The sequence below is a fragment of the Trichomycterus rosablanca genome, chromosome 3, assembly GCF_030014385.1.
Source record: "Trichomycterus rosablanca isolate fTriRos1 chromosome 3, fTriRos1.hap1, whole genome shotgun sequence".
Classification (NCBI taxonomy): Eukaryota; Metazoa; Chordata; class Actinopteri; order Siluriformes; family Trichomycteridae; genus Trichomycterus; species Trichomycterus rosablanca.
Window position 1 is genome coordinate 45,539,064 of NC_085990.1, and position 12,297 is coordinate 45,551,360.

The following is a 12,297-nucleotide window of genomic DNA, read 5'->3' on the forward strand; positions in this document are numbered from 1 at the left end:
ACAAGACAATTATTACTGTTATTATTATTATGTACCTGGTAGCTTAGCAGTCTGTTATGCTAGCCCACTACTGCTTAGATCTGGGTTCAAATCTCAGTGGGGCTGTGTACTCTATGCAGACTTGATTGGCTATATCTGGGTGGATGGCCACAGCCCTGCAATTGATTGCCGCCCTGTCTGGGGTTTTCCTACCTTGTGCTTAGTGTTTCCTGGCAAAACCAGACACGCCACAGCCCTGACCAGGGTAAAGCTGTTGTTTGTCATTAAAAAATGTCATTTGATTGAAAAGTATTGAGCACTTGATCATGATGTTTTCTGGTGTGTATTAGTAGCACCTTGTGATTTTCTCAATGAAGAGATCAACATGAAAAGTTGCAAATTTAGGAGATAAGAGACAAATTTAAGGCTTATAAGTTTTTTTGGTTTACAAACATGTTGTAATTAGTTAGTTTCTTCAAAATGTTTTGTTATAATAATTAACACCCACCAGGGGGCAGCACAAATCTGTTCAGTTTTCATAATTAGAATAGAACGCCTTTATTTATCATATATACATACACAGGTGTAAAGTACAACGAAATTCTTTCTTCGCATATATCAGCTTGTTTGGAAGCTGTGGTCAGATCGCAGGGTCAGCCATTGTACAGCACCCCTGAAGCAGAACGGGTTAAGGGTCTTGCTCAATGGCCCGACAGTGGCTGCATGGCAAAGCTGGGATTCATACTCTCTACCTTTCAGTTGATACCCAAAGCCTACCTATTAGGCTACCACTGTCCCTTATAATAACAGTGTGTGTGTGTGTGTGTTAGACAGATCAACTACTGCTTAGTGTAAAGAGTGTATGTCAAATCTAAATCTGGATAGTTTTTGTATTATTGCATATATTTGTTAAGCAATACTGATACTATATTAACACAGCAGAGTGCATACAAAAAGGAGACAGTTTATTTAATAAAAAGTACACACAATGTATTTTATATACTGACACTAGTTCTTGGCTCACAAACTTGCTGTAGTTAACACTGACACAAATAATTATTAGTAATAATCACTTCTAACATCTAATTATCTATTATTTGTGCGATAAGGAGACAAACTCCCTGCTTACAGTGACTGAAAGTGAGACTTAAATTCAGCTCCCCTGGTGCTGTGTGGCACCTGCAGTAACTAATGTGCTACTGTGCCATACATCATTCATTTTTAGAAAATTGTCAGCCCAATTGTTAGAGCGCTAGTTTACAAGCATAGGTTTCAATTGTGTTGGTGTTTATATGACTTGTTTTTGGCTCTTGCTTTGAGTTTATTGGGCTTTTCTTAAGCTGTTCTTGGGTTTCAAAATGCCAGTCTTCAGACTCTTTTGCTATTATGCTTGCACAATCACAATAAAAGTGCTAATGAAGCAAGCTGTGATATGCAAATTAAGAATTTGATTGTACTATACACATGTATCTTCTCCCCGTGTCTGCGTGGGTTTCCTACCACAGTCCAAAGACATGCAAGTGAGGTGAATTGGAGATGCAAAATTGTCCATGACTGTGTGTTTGATATAACCTTGTGAACTGATGAATCTGGTGTAATGACAAACAAACACATCTATCTATCTATCTATCTATCTATCTATCTATCTATCTATCTATCTATCTATCTATCTATCTATCTATCTATCTATCTATCTTTATATATATATATATATATATATATATATATATATATATATATATATATATATACGTATATATATATATAAATACACCAATTAGGCATAACATTATGACCACCTCCTTGTTTCTACACTCACTGTCCATTTTATCAGCTGCACTTACCATACAGAAGCACTTTGTAGTTCTACAATTACTGACTGTAGTCCTTCAGTTTCTCTACATACTTTGTTAGCCCCCTTTCACCCTGTTCTTCAATGGTCAGGACCCCCACAGGACCACAACAGAGCAGGTATTATTTTGGTAGTGGGTCATTCTCAGCACTGCAGTGACACTGACATGGTGGTGGTGTGTTAGTGTGTGTTGTGCTGGTATGAGTGGATCATACACAGCAGCGCTGCTGGAGTTTTTAAATACCGTATCCACTCACTGTCCACTCTATTAGACACGCCTACCTAGTTGGTCCACCTTGTAGATGTAAAGTCAGAGATGATCGCTCATCTATTGCTGCTGTTTGAGTTGGTCATCTTCTAGACCATCAATTGTCACAGGACGCTGCCCACAGGGCGCTGTTGGCTGGATGTTTTTGGTTGGTGGACTATTCTTGGTCCAGCAATGACAGTGAGGTGTTTAAAAACTTCATCAGCGCTGCTGTGTCTGATCCACTCATACCAGCACAACACACACTAACACAACATCACCATGTCAGTTCCACTGCAGTGCTGAGAATGATCCACCACCCAAATAATACCTGCTCTATAGTGGTCCTGACCATTGAACAACAGCATGAAAGGGGGCTAACAAAGTATGTAGAGAAACAGATGGACTACAGTCAGTAATTGTAGAACTACAAAGTGCTTCTATATGATAAGTGGAGCTGATAAAATGGACAGTGAGTGTAGAAACAAGGAGGCGGTTGTAATGTTATGGCTGATCGGTATATATATATACAGTGTATCACAAAAGTGAGTACACCCCTCACATTTCTGCAAATATTTCATTATATCTTTTCATGGGACAACACTATAGACATGAAACTTGGATATAACTTAGAGTAGTCAGTGTACAGCTTGTATAGCAGTGTAGATTTACTGTCTTCTGAAAATAACTCAACACACAGCCATTAATGTCTAAATAGCTGGCAACATAAGTGAGTACACCCCACAGTGAACATGTCCAAATTGTGCCCAAATGTGTCGTTGTCCCTCCCTGGTGTCATGTGTCAAGGTCCCAGGTGTAAATGGGGAGCAGGGCTGTTAAATTTGGTGTTTTGGGTACAATTCTCTCATACTGGCCACTGGTTATTCAACATGGCACCTCATGGCAAAGAACTCTCTGAGGATGTGAGAAATAGAATTGTTGCTCTCCACAAAGATGGCCTGGGCTATAAGAAGATTGCTAACACCCTGAAACTGAGCTACAGCATGGTGGCCAAGGTCATACAGCGGTTTTCCAGGACAGGTTCCACTCGGAACAGGCTTCGCCAGGGTCGACCAAAGAAGTTGAGTCCACGTGTTCGGCGTCATATCCAGAGGTTGGCTTTAAAAAATAGACACGAGTGCTGCCAGCATTGCTGCAGAGGTTGAAGACGTGGGAGGTCAGCCTGTCAGTGCTCAGACCATACGCCGCACACTGCATCAACTCGGTCTGCATGGTCGTCATCTCAGAAGGAAGCTGACGCACAAGAAAGCCCGCAAACAGTTTGCTGAAAACAAGCAGTCCAAGAACATGGATTACTGGAATGCCCTGTGGTCTGACGAGACCAAGATAAACTTGTTTGGCTCAGATGGTGTCCAGCATGTGTGGCGGCGCCCTGGTGAGAAGTACCAAGACAACTGTATCTTGCCTACAGTCAAGCATGGTGGTGGTAGCATCATGGTCTTGGGCTGCATGAGTGTTGCTGGCACTGGGGAGCTGCAGTTCATTGAGGGAAACATGAATTCCAACAAGTACTGTGACATTCTGAAACAGAGCATGATCCCCTCCCTTCAAAAACTGGGCCTCATGGCAGTTTTCCAACAGGATAACGACCCCAAACACAACCTCCAAGATGACAACTGCCTTGCTGAGGAAGCTGAAGGTAAAGGTGATGGACTAAACCCAATTGAGCACCTGTGGCGCATCCTCAAGTGGAAGGTGGAGGAGTTCAAGGTGTCTAACATCCACCAGCTCCGTGATGTCATCATGGAGCAGTGGAAGAGGATTCCAGTAGCAACCTGTGCAGCTCTGGTGAATTCCATGCCCAGGAGGGTTAAGGCAGTGCTGGATAATAATGGTGGTCACACAAAATATTGACACTTTGGGCACAATTTGGACATGTTCACTGTGGGGTGTACTCACTTATGTTGCCAGCCATTTAGACATTAATGGCTGTGTGTTGAGTTATTTTCAGAAGACAGTAAATCTACACTGCTATACAAGCTGTACACTGACTACTCTAAGTTATATCCAAGTTTCATGTCTATAGTGTTGTCCCATGAAAAGATATAATGAAATATTTGCAGAAATGTGAGGGGTGTACTCACTTTTGTGATACACTGTATATATATACGTATATATGAGAAATAAAGGCAGCTTCGTGCTATCAATCAAAAGGTTATGGGTTTAAATCCTCACTCTGCCATGTAGCCCCTGATGGCCCTTGAGCAAGGCCCTTAACCCTTTTCACTTCAAGGATGCCACACAATGGCTGTGCTCTGACCCCAGCTTGCAAAGAATTTGGGAGATGTGAATAAAGAATTCTCTTATCTTGTATGTTTTTTTATATGAAGATATAATAAATAAAGCATTCAATTTGTCCTAGACTGTACTTATTATCCTTATCCTTATTTTAAACCGAATCCACAACTCAGTAGGTTAAGGGTTCTGAATACTTCCTAAACCAACTGTATCTATAACCCCCTGTGCCCAGTCCTTGTTTCACACTTGTCTTTGTGAATGGTGAAACAAAACCTTACAAGTGATTCCTGATAGTCGGATCTAAATCGGTTATTTATACTTTTACTGGCAGTATAGTGTAGCTGCTGTTTATGAGAACAGGAAGGAAAACAACCCTGTACCCAGAACATGAGGAAGTTTTCTCCAGCCATAAAGGCTCCTTAACAGGAAGGAAAACAACCCTGTACCCAGAACACGAGGACGTTTTCTCCAGCCATAAAGGCTCCTTAACAGGGTTTGGCAAAATGCTTTGGTAAAATTTATGGCTCAATGTAAAATGTACCTTTTAGGCACCAGCACAGCAGATTGACATGGTGCACATACAACGTGTACTGTGTAGATGAGAAAGATAATAAGGATTACTTTGCACCATTTAAGCTGGTTAGTCTTTCATTGCTGTGAAGTCTATGTGTTAGGTTATGCTTTGCGGGCTGCATTAGGTGGAGCTTCAGGATTGTCAGAGGAACACTATTTTACAACTACAGCAGAAAAAACAAACAGATCAGATGGTCCCGGCAGGTGTGTTCCTTTCCTATATTTACTGACTGCCATACAACTCGCTGCTGCTGTTGTGAAGATCATTCTGTACCTTGTGGTGTCTGAATAAATACAGCACATTGCTTTTTCTATTTTCACTTGCTCTCAGTATTTATAACATAGTTTCCTTTGTGTAAAATCTTTTGTGTAAAAGCTAGCTTGTGGAGGAGGTGGACTACGAGGTGCACTTACAGCTGCTGCAATTTGTCACCAGCACCTGCAGGGTTCCCTTGGGTGGGTTTGCTGAACTGAAGGTTGAGTGCATGGAACGGTTTCACAACTCTTTTAATAAACCACATGACAAGTTTATAAATATATAGCTTACCTATCAAGAATCATTGTCCCCAAGCAAATCAAAAATGTTATGAAGGGCCACAGCAAATCGAAATTGTCATACGTTGAGGCTTTCCCTAAATGTGTATATATATATCTACAGTATATATATATATATATTTGGTCTGTTGGTCCTGGATTCTGTAAAGTTGCTTTGAGACAATGTTCATTATAAAAAGCGCTATATAAATTAATTTGACTTGACTTGACTATACCAATCAGGCAAAACATTACGATCACCTTCCTAATATTTTGTTGCTCCACCTTTTGCTGCCAAAACAGCGCTGACCCCTCGTGGCATGGACTCCACTAGACCCCTGAAGGTGTGCTGTGGTATCTGGCACCAAGATGTTACCAGCAGATCCTTTAACTCCAGTAAGTTGTGAGGTGGGGCCTCCATGGATCTGACTTGTTTGTCCAGCACATCCCACCGACGCTCGGTTGGATTGAGATCTGGGGAATTTGGATGCCAAGTCAACACCTCAAACTCTTCGTTGTGCTCCTCAAACCATTCCTGAACCATTTTTCCTGCTTCTAACACATCAACTTTAAGGATAAAATGTTCACTTGCTGCCTAATATATCCCTCCCACTAACAGGTCCTGTGCTGAAGAGATAATCAGTATTATTCATATACAGTGTATCACAAAAGTGAGTACACCCCTCACATTTCTGCAGATATTTAAGTATATCTTTTCATGGGACAACACTGACAAAATGACACTTTGACACAATGAAAAGTAGTCTGTGTGCAGCTTATATAACAGTGTAAATTTATTCTTCCCTCAAAATAACTCAATATACACCCATTAATGTCTAAACCACCGGCAACAAAAGTGAGTACACCCCTAAGAGACTACACCCCTAAATGTCCAAATTGAGCACTGCTTGTCATTTTCCCTCCAAAATGTCATGTGACTCGTTAGTGTTACTAGGTCTCAGGTGTGCATAGGGAGCAGGTGTGTTCAATTTAGTAGTACAGCTCTCACACTCTCTCATACTGGTCACTGAAAGTTCCAACATGGCACCTCATGGCAAAGAACTCTCAGAGGATCTTAAAAGACGAATTGTTGCGCTACATGAAGATGGCCAAGGCTACAAGAAGATTGCCAACACCCTGAAACTGAGCTGCAGCACAGTGGCCAAGATCATCCAGCGTTTTAAAAGAGCAGGGTCCACTCAGAACAGACCTCGCGTTGGTCGTCCAAAGAAGCTGAGTGCACGTGCTCAGCGTCACATCCAACTGCTGTCTTTGAAAGATAGGCGCAGGAGTGCTGTCAGCATTGCTGCAGAGATTGAAAAGGTGGGGGGTCAGCCTGTCAGTGCTCAGACCATACGCCGCACACTACATCAAATTGGTCTGCATGGCTGTCACCCCAGAAGGAAGCCTCTTCTGAAGTCTGTACACAAGAAAGCCCGCTAACAGTTTGCTAAAGACATGTCAACAAAGGACATGGATTACTGGAACCATGTCCTATGGTCTGATGAGACCAAGATTAATTTGTTTGGTTCAGATGGTCTCAAGCATGTGTGGCGGCAATCAGGTGAGGAGTACAAAGATAAGTGTGTCATGCCTACAGTCAAGCATGGTGGTGGGAATGCCATGGTCTGGGGCTGCATGAGTGCAGCAGGTGTTGGGGAGTTACATTTCATTGAGGGACACATGAACTCCAATATGTACTGTGAAATACTGAAGCAGAGCATGATCCCATCCCTCCGGAAACTGGGTCGCAGGGCAGTGTTCCAGCATGATAATGACCCCAAACACACCTCTAAGACGACCACTGCTTTATTGAAGAGGCTGAGGGTAAAGGTGATGGACTGGCCAAGCATGTCTCCAGACCTAAACCCAATAGAACATCTTTGGGGCATCCTCAAGCGGAAGGTGGAGGAGCGCAAAGTCTCGAATATCCGCCAGCTCCGTGATGTCATCATGGAGGAGTGGAAAAGCATTCCAGTGGCAACCTGTGAAGCTCTGGTAAACTCCATGCCCAGGAGAGTTAAGGCAGTTCTGGGAAATAATGGTGGCCACACAAAATATTGACACTTCAGGAACTTTCACTAAGGGGTGTACTCACTTTTGTTGCCGGTGGTTTAGACATTAATGGCTGTATATTGAGTTATTTTGAGGGAAAAATAAATTTACACTGTTATATAAGCTGCACACAGACTACTTTTCATTGTGTCAAAGTGTCATTTTGTCAGTGTCATGAAAAGATATACTTAAATATCTGCAGAAATGTGAGGGGTGTACTCACTTTTGTGATACACTGTATATATATATATATATATATATATATATATATATATATATATATATATATATATATATATATATATATATATATATATATATATATATATATATATATATATAACATTTATATATATATTAAATGAAAGCATCAATGTGTGACCATTTCAATTCTCTGTGGTACTCAATAACATTTTTCATTTGCTTGGGAAAAATGGTTTAAGTAATCAAACCAAAACCAAAATAATATTTTAAGTTTAACACTGTGGATTAATGACACTGGTTATTATAATGTAAATACGTGATAAGGTTTCCAGCAAATTTTAGCAAAAATTCTTAATAATTTAATTGTGTGATTTTTTTGGAGATCATTTGAATACAGATACTCACTAGATGGCGCTTTAAACTAATATAAATGCAAATCTGGTCGTAATTTTGTTTTTATTTGAATGTATTTTCAGTTGCACCAGTTACTTCTGAAGTTTTACACACTTTCCGCTCTCCTTTAGTGTAACAAAATTCTTCTTGAAATCGAATGCTTTATGAGGCCTTACACTTGCAGGTAAACATTCATTCATTGTCTGTTTTACCACTGCTTTATCTGTCAGGGTCGTGGTGGGTCTAATTTATTTTAAAGGCAGAGGTTGCCAGTCTATCACAGGGCACACACACAGACTCATAGAACAATTTTAGTAGCTCCAACTGGCCTGACTGCATGTCTTTGGACTTGTGTCAGGAAACTGAAGTTCCTTAAGGAAATCTACACAGACACAGGGAGAACAACTCCACTTAGAAAAGGCTGGGGAATCGAACCCAGACCCTTTCTGCTGTGATGTGACAGCACTACCCACTGCACCACCAACAAGCTGTTGGTAAACATGACAATTATATTATTACATTATATTCTGTGTGTGTTTTGATTATGATATTACAATCACAGATGTGACTTCTAAATCAGCTTTGCATTACATAGCAGTTACATAACAACTAGGACAAGATAAGTATAAACATGAGTTTTGATTATTTGTTATGTATGTATATCTTAGAGTTGCAAATGCCTGCTATCCAAATATTAGACGTGACATGATAATGTTCTATTGTTCTATTTAAAAAAAAAACCTTACTGATTTATTCATCCATCTACAGTAACTGCTTTATCTTGTTTTGGTGGGTCCAGAGCCAGAACCTCTCCTGAAATTGCTGGGCACAAGGGGAGAATTGATCCTGTGCATGATGCTTGTCTAGAGCAAAAATGAAAAAGAAAATGCATAAAGGAATACAAAAAGCCCAGACCATTGCTTAATATCAGAGGGTTATGAACTCAAAAAACACATCTGTTACTAGGCCAACAAAATAGCATATAAAGGGCGTAGTGTAGCATTTGTCCATGCACAAGCAGCATCCTCCCTCTGCCTGGATGAGCCTAAATTGATTATTTGGGCAAGTAAAGAAAGGCAGAGAGAGGGAGAGAAAGAGAGAGGGAATAAAAAAATAATAATAAATGCAAAAATCCAAAATTTTCTAAAATAAACTAAAATGAACAAAGAAAACATTTAATTTTAATAATTGTTGCAAAATGATTACTGTATTTGTAATTGTTTTTATCTGACGGAACTGTTTTTTAGGTAACTGAAAGATTTGTTGGCTGTTGTAGGCTTAACCCACCAGTTAATAACAAGCTAGAATAAAACTGTAGGAAATATTAGTGTATTGTTGCTGTTTAAGCCTGCTCTATCCTTGATACCTTAGAAATAAAATGAAGAAATAATAAGTCATTATAAATGGCAATTTATTATGATCTTGGGAAACTGCAGTGCTAAATGCATTGTGAATAGTGACAGGTAATAGAGTATGAACTGGCGGGCGGTGTCTCTCCAGTTTAAAATGGCTTAATGTGAACCCCCATTACAATGAAAAATTACCCACATGTACAGGTACGAGGCATAACATTATGACCACTGACAGGTGAAGTAAATAACACTGATTATCTCATCATCACGGCACCTGTTAGTGGGTGGGATATATTAGGCAGCAAGTGAACATTTTATCCTCAAACTTGATGTGTTTGAAGCAAGAAAAATGTGATGGCTAGACGTTCCCGGTCTGCAGTGGTCAGTATCTAGCAAAAGTGGTCCAAGGAAGAAACAGGGGTAAACTGGCGACAGGGTCATGAGCGCCTGTGTGGTCTGATCCGACCTACTGTAGCTCAAATTGCTGAAGAAGTTAATGCTGGTTCTGATAGAAAGGTGTTAGAATACACAGTGCATCGCAGTCAGGGTGCCCATGCTGACCCCTGTCCGCTGCCAAAGCGCCAATAATTTGCACGTGAGCATCGGAACTGGACCACGGAGCAATGAAAGAAGGTGTCCTGGTCTGATAAATTATGTTTTCTTTTTTATCACGTTGATGACCGGATGCGTCACATCTGTGGGATGTGCTGAACAAACAAGTCGATCCATGGGGGCCCTACCTCACAACTTACAGAAGTTAAAGGATCTGCTGTTAACATCTTGGTGCCAGATACCACAGCACACCTTCAGGGGTCTAGTGGAGTCCATGCCTCGATGGGTCAGGGCTGTTTTGGCAGCAAAAGGGGAACCAACAATATTAGGAAGGTGGTCATATGCTTAACTGATATTTATGTATTAAGAGTTGACTATTAAAGCATAACTATATATTATTATTATTATTATTATTATTGATCAATTATCACTATTAAAATTAAAATTTTGTTACAAATACATAAAAACATAACCATTACTTTTACATTATTTTATTACTACTTATTTTCTTGTTGAAAGTAAAGTCTGTGAGCCTCTCTAGATTTCAAAAGGCTCTTTGTTGTAAATGTTGTTTTTATTCATGTCGTTTTATTTTATTTGAACAAACTGTACCATCTTTGCTCTCATAAACAGACATTGTGACACAGTCAGTGTGAGGATATCCTGGTAATTTCACAACTCATTTCCACTTACCCCACTCCTCTCAACTGCCATGTTTATCGTCTTATGAAATCCGAAGTGAAACTGAGAGGTTTTAGCACATTTTACTGTGTTTTTAAATAAACTATAACAGGCCCATCTGCTTTGTGGCTCGACATGGAAGATAAACTACACTATCATGCTCACCTGAAATGGCTTTAATAGTCGGCGGGGGGCATGGCGGCACAGATGACTGATAACGCTGGTTCTTTAAATCGGCAGTCTCTGCGCCTCATTAGGCATTAAATTCTGACATAACTGCCTCAATTGTTACTCGATTACCAGTAATTTAACTGGTAAACTAGGATTCATGAGCTTGCATTGAGGAGGAAGGCACTGCAAGCCAAGCATCAGTGCAGCCAAAAAGTCTGAATAATACCAAACCTTTTAGATTTATGTTCTATCGATGGACGAATCAAAAATAAAACACTTTAGAAAAGAAGTCTTTTCTTGCCTAGAAGCAGTGACATAATATTGTAACTACAGGCAGGATATTCTGCTAGCACACCAGCGCCGAAATTCCTCGGTTCAAAACTCGGCGTTGCCACCAGTCTGCTGGGCGCCATCTAGCGAGCATAATTGGCAGTGCCTGCAGGTCGGGATGACCAGACTATGTGGGCGGGGTCTTCAAACGCTGTGTAAAGACCCTGATATGCAGATAGAGAGGTGCCTGTGCAGAATGCATGGGTGAAATAGCAGTGCTGATGGAGTTTTTAAATACCGTGTCCACTCACTGTCCACTCTATTAGACACTCCTACCTGGTTGGTCCACCTTGTAGATGTAAAGTCAGAGACGGTCACTCATCTATTGCTGCTGTTTGAGTTGGTCATCTTTTAGACCTTCATCAGTGGTCACAGGACGCTGCCCACAGGGCGCTGTTGGCTGGATGTTTTTGGTTGGTGGACTATTCTCAATCCAGCAGTGACAGTGAGGTGTTTAAAAACGACATCAGCATTGCTATTTCTTATCCACTCATAGCACAACACACACTAACACACCACCACCATGTCAGCGTCACTGCAGTGCTGAGAATGATCCACCACCTAAATAATACCTGCTCTGTAGTGGGGGTCCTGACCATTGATTTGTTTTATTGATTTGTTTTTTTTAGAACGAGGTTGATAAGAGTGTTAGGTAATTGTGTTTTACAGTTCCTTTTGTGTAATATCATGTTTTGTTTAATGAGTGGAAATCACTTAGTGTAATTTTATTGTGTAACACAAACAATAAAACAAAAAATGCTCTATTAAAATTATTATTAAGATAATATTTATTAGAAAATATTAAAAATAAAACACATTTAGAGAACAAAATACACAGATTTTTGTATGCTTCACTGAAGCCTTCATGCACACACACACACACACACACACACACACACACACACTTAAACACACAGAGTTACATTGTAAACAGTATGTGGCATGGAACACTGCTGACTCACCACCTGTCTCCCAGGTGCAAGTCCAAGTGACCGGTTCATCTTGGGTAGGAGTCAACACAGTGAGAGCAAAACAACCCACACACAAAATAATCACATTCAGCCCGGCACAAATTTTCTTCATGTGACCTTACAACACAAGACATTAAAAGCAGA